Genomic DNA, 6,482 nt, shown 5'->3' with positions numbered 1-6,482 from the left:
TTGTATTTATGTAAAACATTATTTGTTTTCCTAATTAATAAAAATATCCTTGTATTTCTAAATTTAGTAATTTGGATTTTAAAAATTATTTATTAATATCTATGTATGTTACATTGTAATAAATTTTAAAACCACAATATTGGTTCTTTTCCCAAGGATTTTATGGCCCTTAGGCCCTGAGTTCTCGCCATATTTGTCTAATCTCCCTCCCTCCGCCTCACACCTGTGCAGATCTCTTCAAAGCAGAAGTCTGAGATTTCAGGAAGTGGTAGCATGCCTCCCGGTGGGTGACCTCAACACCTTTACTACTTCTTGCCAGCTTTCCTCTGCCACTTTTCTGGACAGTCTGCATCCAGGATGCCTCGATAAATGATCAAATGGGGGATGTGGAAGAATAGCCAGGATGAAATTCTAAAAGCAACAGTCATGATGTGTAGGACGAACCAGTGCTCTGGAATTGCTTCACTGCTGCCTAAGAAGTCAGCAAAGCAGTGCAAAGCCAGATGGCACGCATGGCTGCATCCAAGCATTAAGAAGACAGAATGATCTGGAAAAGAGAAGGGAAAATATTTGCAACTACCTAAGTCGATGCCAAGTCAGTGGAGAACCATCGCTCCAGTTGTCGGAAGAACGGCAGCCCAGTGCATGGAGCGATACGATTTTCTCCTGGGCAAAACTGCCAGAGAGACAAGGACGAGGAAATCACAGATGATCCACTCAAACTTCAACCTGGAGAAATGGATCCAAATCCAGAGCACAGACCAGCATGGACTCCATCCAATCCATATGGACCAAGAGGAATTTAAGATGTTTTCTGAAGCCGGAGCCGGATTGGCTAATACCCAAGGCAAGAAGGCCAACTGGAAAGCAAGAGAGAAACAGTTGGAAGAAGAAACTAAGTGTCTTGCCACTCTCCAGAAACAAAGAGAATTGGGAGCAGCTGTCATAGAAATTTAAAAGATAAGGAAAAAGAAGCACTTCTTTATAACGCTGAAATCCCATTGGAAAAAAAATCTCCCCTTGACTTTTATGCTTTTGAGGAAAAATACCAGGTGTCTGATGCAGATTTCAAAAAATTAAGACAGTGGGACCTCAACGGGGAGCTGAGGTTCTGACAAAGAAGAAAGAGAGAGAAAGATAAACAGCATTTGAAATGCAAAGGGGCATCTGATTTCTCATCAGACCTTCCCCAAACTGGGGGCGTTTCTGTGTTGACTAGCAAGAGAAGCAGACTAGAACTTCCTGCTCCTCAGATTTCTGGTACAGAGCTCTGGGGAGTGGCGAATGTGGGCCAAGCAAGGGCAATGGCCCACCTCCTGGTCCTGGCCAACGTGGACACTCAGAGCCCCGTGGTGTGAAAGGGGTTGCTGGGGTGCAACCGCACAGCGGCAAATTGTACAGCCTGGAAACGTGGTTCTCTCTACCCCATTCAGGACTGCTTCTCAGGGAGCAGAAGGGCTGGTGCCCCTGGGCGAAACAACCACCAAACTGCTCCTGACACAGAGGAGAACTTGCTCAGATGTAAGTTCAACATTAATCTCGAGGACGGGGTGGCAGACTACAGCGATCCCTCTTACCTGAAGCGCATGGAAAGAGAATCACCTGAACATCCAGGTCGATGGGTTTTTCTGTCCCCAACAACAATTTTGAAATTGTTCTACCAGAAAATGCTGAGAGGGAAGATTGTGCAATGGCTGACACAAGTCTAACGTGCTACTCACGTGGATGCGAGAAAGCAGCCCATGCCGGAAGCAAAAGTGTTTGTTTTGAAATTTATTTCTTTGACTTACCTAGAATTGTTTTTGGTAAATCAACATGGTTGTTTTACTTGAATTTTTGTTTAAACATCTGAAAATCGATATAGTAATTTAACAAATTTGAATTTAACAGATATGGTATTTCATAAAGATTTAAAGTTTTAAGTTTCAAATATAAAAATCAGCACTCTTAAAATTTTGGGTTTTAATTAAAAAATTACACCCGCGTTTAGAACTCCATTAATTAAAACACTGGAGCAATTTGATATCCACATGTTTCCTACTGCAATTACCTGAAACATAAATTCTTAACATTCAGATCATTTTTGCCATGTTCTATGTCTACAATGTTTCTTGCTTTGGATTGATATTATTTTAATCACATTTTCACCGGTAACAAATGTGTGAAAAACTTGAAATAACATTTAAGAAATTTTGTATTATAAATTTCTGTACAAGTTAAAAAATTTCCAGGCCTTTTTATTAGATTTTAATTGCAGTGAGTATAAAAGTCATCCACACAACAACAATTTTAATATTTGCAAAAAGGATTATTAAAGATCAGAAGTAAAATATGAGGTTGAAATTACATCTGTGTAGATAAAGGATTTTTTTAGTAAATTGATATAGAAGACTTTATCAAAGTATATAATGAATATATCATTTTAAAATGGGTACAATAAAAGGCTGAGTGTCATTAATTCCCCTGAGAATTCTCCCCCATTTCTTTCAACATGTGTCATGTAGTTCTGGCTACTTTCAAGAGTGGTTCTGGAAGTCCTTTTTATGTATTTAGTGGTACTATTATAACTGTCTCACCTTTCTGTACTGATTCAAAATGTTTACCTTTGATGGTCATTTTGACTTTGAGGAAGAGCTAGAAGTCATGTGATGCTAGACCTGGGGCATAAGGTGAGTGAGGACAAACCGCGGTGTTTTGAGGAGCCTTTGCAATGGGCACTTTGCAGCAGCATTCACTGTAGTTTTGATCACCTCTCCTACAGACCCAAGAAAGGACCTACAGAACTACCTTAGAAAGTGACAAGAACAATGGATTGCATTCCAAGTGAAGAGGAGTGTTGGCAGGTTTTAGAGGCAATGTGTCATTTACTGTAATTTTTCATTTAAACATTTACTGCACATATTGTTGCACTTAATGTACCCAGATGATTATTACTTAAGGTTAAAATTAGAACTATTCCATTTTTTCCTTTGTAAATATAAATGAAGGAAAATATTATATGTACATGAATGAAATATATGAGTGTAACTCTGTAATAAGTCCTGATACTCAGTTTTTAAAGCATGTTTGAATTATAAGGAATATAAAGGTTTTCCATAAAACCTAATTCTAATGTTATATCAGCTGACAACATGATTATGTTTCCTCCAGTTTTGATAGCAAAAATTGGAAATGACCTAACTTTCCAAAAGACTTGTTACTTCATCATGAAGATCAATCATACTCACAGTATCCAGGAGTTATACATAAAAGGCTTTACTAAGACCTTTCAAAAGACTGCCAATATTCCTTTTATTTCTCCATATAGTAATATACTAAAAGTGTATTGGGATAAACTTAGAAGTAATTTCAATATGATCTTGTCATATTTTTAATATATTCTTTACCCTATTCATTGTTTTAAATACATTTGAGTCAAAATCATAGCACCATAGTTTAACTCATTCCAAGACTATGAGAAAAAAAAAAGTTGTGTAAACTTATTAACAAAGTCAATCCTTGTTAAAAGATTCAACCAAATGAGATTTTTTTCTGTCAAAAAGTGACATAAATGTGTTAATAAACTTTCTCTTGACAACCACTGGAATTTCAAATTCTAACCCTAAGAAAGACAGCACTCTAATATGAATTTATCTTCTGAAAAACAAAATGATTATATCTTCAAATTGGACATTCCCAAGTTCTCATCCACCTTTCTCTTTCTCTTTTTTGTTCTATAGGATTTTCTTTCTTTCTTTCTTTCTTTCTTTCTTTCTTTCTTTCTTTCTTTCTTTCTTTCTTTTTTTTTTCTTTTGTACCAGGGATTGAACTCGGGTCCTTGTGCTTGTAAGGCAGGTGGTGGAACCACTGAGCTAAATTCCCAGCCCTCTATAGGATTTTCTTACTGGGGTGTGCAGTATTTATCAAAAGTTTTGGAATAGGGCTCTATCCTCTATTGTTCTTCTTCTCCACTTGTTAAATATCTTGAAGAACATTTCAATAAGAACAATTTCAATGGAAGTGTCCTGCGTTACACCATATTTTCTAGAGAAACTCAAATCTATCCAGAGCACACTAAATATGAACAAATTACAATGCAGCATGCCTTGTATCAAATGGCAAGTTTATAAACTACAACTAGAATTCAGAGGAAGAATAAATCAATAGTTTTTTCTCTGACTCATTATAATATATATCATATATGTGTTTTAAATATTTTATAGATGTATAACATAAAGAATATATTACAAGATACGTATATTAAATTTGCCACTACCAGCCTTAGGTTCTGACAGCCAATCAGAAATACCGAATAGTTTCTCTGGTGTGAAAAACTCTAATAGTACAGAAGATGCTAAATGATATAATTGACAATGTGAAATAGGAAGAAAAGAGCTAAAGGTGTAGGGAAAGTGGGAAGGGTAGGGGAAAGGTAGTAAGGCAAAAGAAAAAAATATGAGAAAATGGAAATAAAGTCTTTGTAAATGGGGAGGGTGAGAGAGGGAAAAGGGAGGGCAGAGGACAAAGGGAAAAAATGAGAACCAAGACCTGTCATGTAAAGTTACAAGATCCCAATGATGAATGTAACTGTAGTGTATACCTAAAATGTACCAATAAACTCAATGAGAAAAAAAAAGAAATCTTGCTTTTTTTTCTGACAATGTATACCGAATTATCTTTTATTTTTCATAAAGAAATTTGTGTGTTCACAGCCAAGTCCTTAATGGTGGAATCCACTTTTTATTCATTTTGTAATTTCAACTTATTTAATGACTCATTCATTATTTGCAGAGACAATAGTTTTTTCATTTTTGATATAATTTTGAAATTCTCACATTATCAATTACTCTGCTTAATTTTATAGTTGTTCCAGTTGAATGTATATGGGGCTATTGAACAACCTCTTCTCAGTTAACTGAGTGAGAATATTCCTGGTAGAAATTAGTTTGTAACTATACAACAATCAAAGGAACTAAGGTGGCATTTATTGTGTATGTACTGTGTGCATGCACACTGCATTTCCTCTGAAGTAGTCATTTTCCCTACCATTTGATTTTCTTAATTTTCTTATTTTTATTTTATTATTTTTTCTTTCCTATGTATTTCATTGTGTTCCTAATTTATGCTATCCCAACAATCATCTATGGAGTTCTGAGCTGCTGCCAGTGGACTATTAGGGTAGCATTAGAATAAAAAATAGCTCTCAAATGGGTCCCACTCTACTGGAATTGTTAATCTATCATGAAAGATGCTTCATTCACAAAAAGGTAGAAAAGGCAAAGTAGAAAGTATTGATAGAAATGAGTAGAAAAGACAGGCATGGGCAGTGAAAAGGAAATAATAATTTCCACATGTTTTAATCAGGAAGAACTCAATCAACAGGTATCTCTTAGTTTCCTTCTTAACGCAATTAATGGGATTTGCACAGGTATGAGCCAGACAGGCAACAAGCACCTGGCTGTTTAAATTTTGTCCTTTCTTTGGTTTCTTTTAGGTCTAGGTTAGACCAGTTCTTGAGTGCTCCTATATTAATTATGTTCTTCAGAATTTTATTACATTAAGGCTCTGTGTTTTTAATATCATATATATATATATATGAGCTTATAAAATCATATCTGAAGTAGTTTACATGACTTCATGTTACTTTTCTGTAATTGCTGAAAATTTATACATTACAGTATTTTCAAGAATAGTTACTTTTTTCTGCTCTAGTGAAAGAACAAGTCTTGCTCAGTATGTACTTCTCTTCACCAACTATTGATTTTATTCCATCATATTGTCTCTTTTATAACTCATTGCTTACTGTATGTCAGCATATGCCAATATTACTGACATAGTTTTGTCTGAACTGTTCTACTGGGTTTTTCTGTCACATAATTTCTTGTGAGAAAATTTCCTTCTCTAAAATAAAGAAAAAGGTCATATTTCTGAGCAGCTTAGTTCTTAAAGTGTTTTTTGTTTGTTTGTTTGTTTGTTTTGTAATGAGTTTTCTGGATACTGATCTAAGTTTTTCAGTGATGAAACTCTGACAAGAAATTTTTTTGCATTTTTTTCAGCAAAGAGCATAATTTTTGTAATAAAAAGCCATTCTTTGTCTGTTTGCAACACTAAGAGCAAGGCAAAGGTCAGACAAGTATCATACTACCCATTATAAGCAAAGAGGAGCTTGCCAGGCTTGAGGCTCCTCAGCAGAGCTTCCACCTCACAAGGATAAACAACACAGCAGGAGAGGAGAGTACTCCGTCTCTGATCACGTGCATCCTAGAATTTGTCAGCAGCCATGCACTTGTAGCAGGCTCACTTTGGAGCCAGGTAAAATGTCTCAGTATCTGAGAATGTGGCTGTTTTAGGATAGTCTTTACTTAGGCAATTAAAATTAAATGAAGTCAATAAGGTAGGTTCTAATCCAATGTAATTGGTATTCTTACAGAAAAGATTAGGGCACATTCACGTACAAAGGAAAAACCACAGCAAGACACAAGATAATATCAGTCTGCAAGCCA

At 35.7% G+C, this 6,482-nt stretch overlaps 1 pseudogene; it reads left to right on the top strand.

Annotated features, from left to right (window-relative positions):
* Positions 1-357: 357 nt before the first annotated feature.
* LOC104872373 lies at positions 358-1,358 on the top strand (annotated as a pseudogene).
* Positions 1,359-6,482: the final 5,124 nt, after the last annotated feature.

The sequence above is a fragment of the Fukomys damarensis genome, unplaced genomic scaffold (assembly GCF_012274545.1).
Source record: "Fukomys damarensis isolate Sample0158 unplaced genomic scaffold, DMR_v1.0_HiC HiC_scaffold_16, whole genome shotgun sequence".
NCBI classification, from domain to species: domain Eukaryota; kingdom Metazoa; phylum Chordata; class Mammalia; order Rodentia; family Bathyergidae; genus Fukomys; species Fukomys damarensis.
This window is presented reverse-complemented; position numbering and strand designations above follow the sequence as displayed.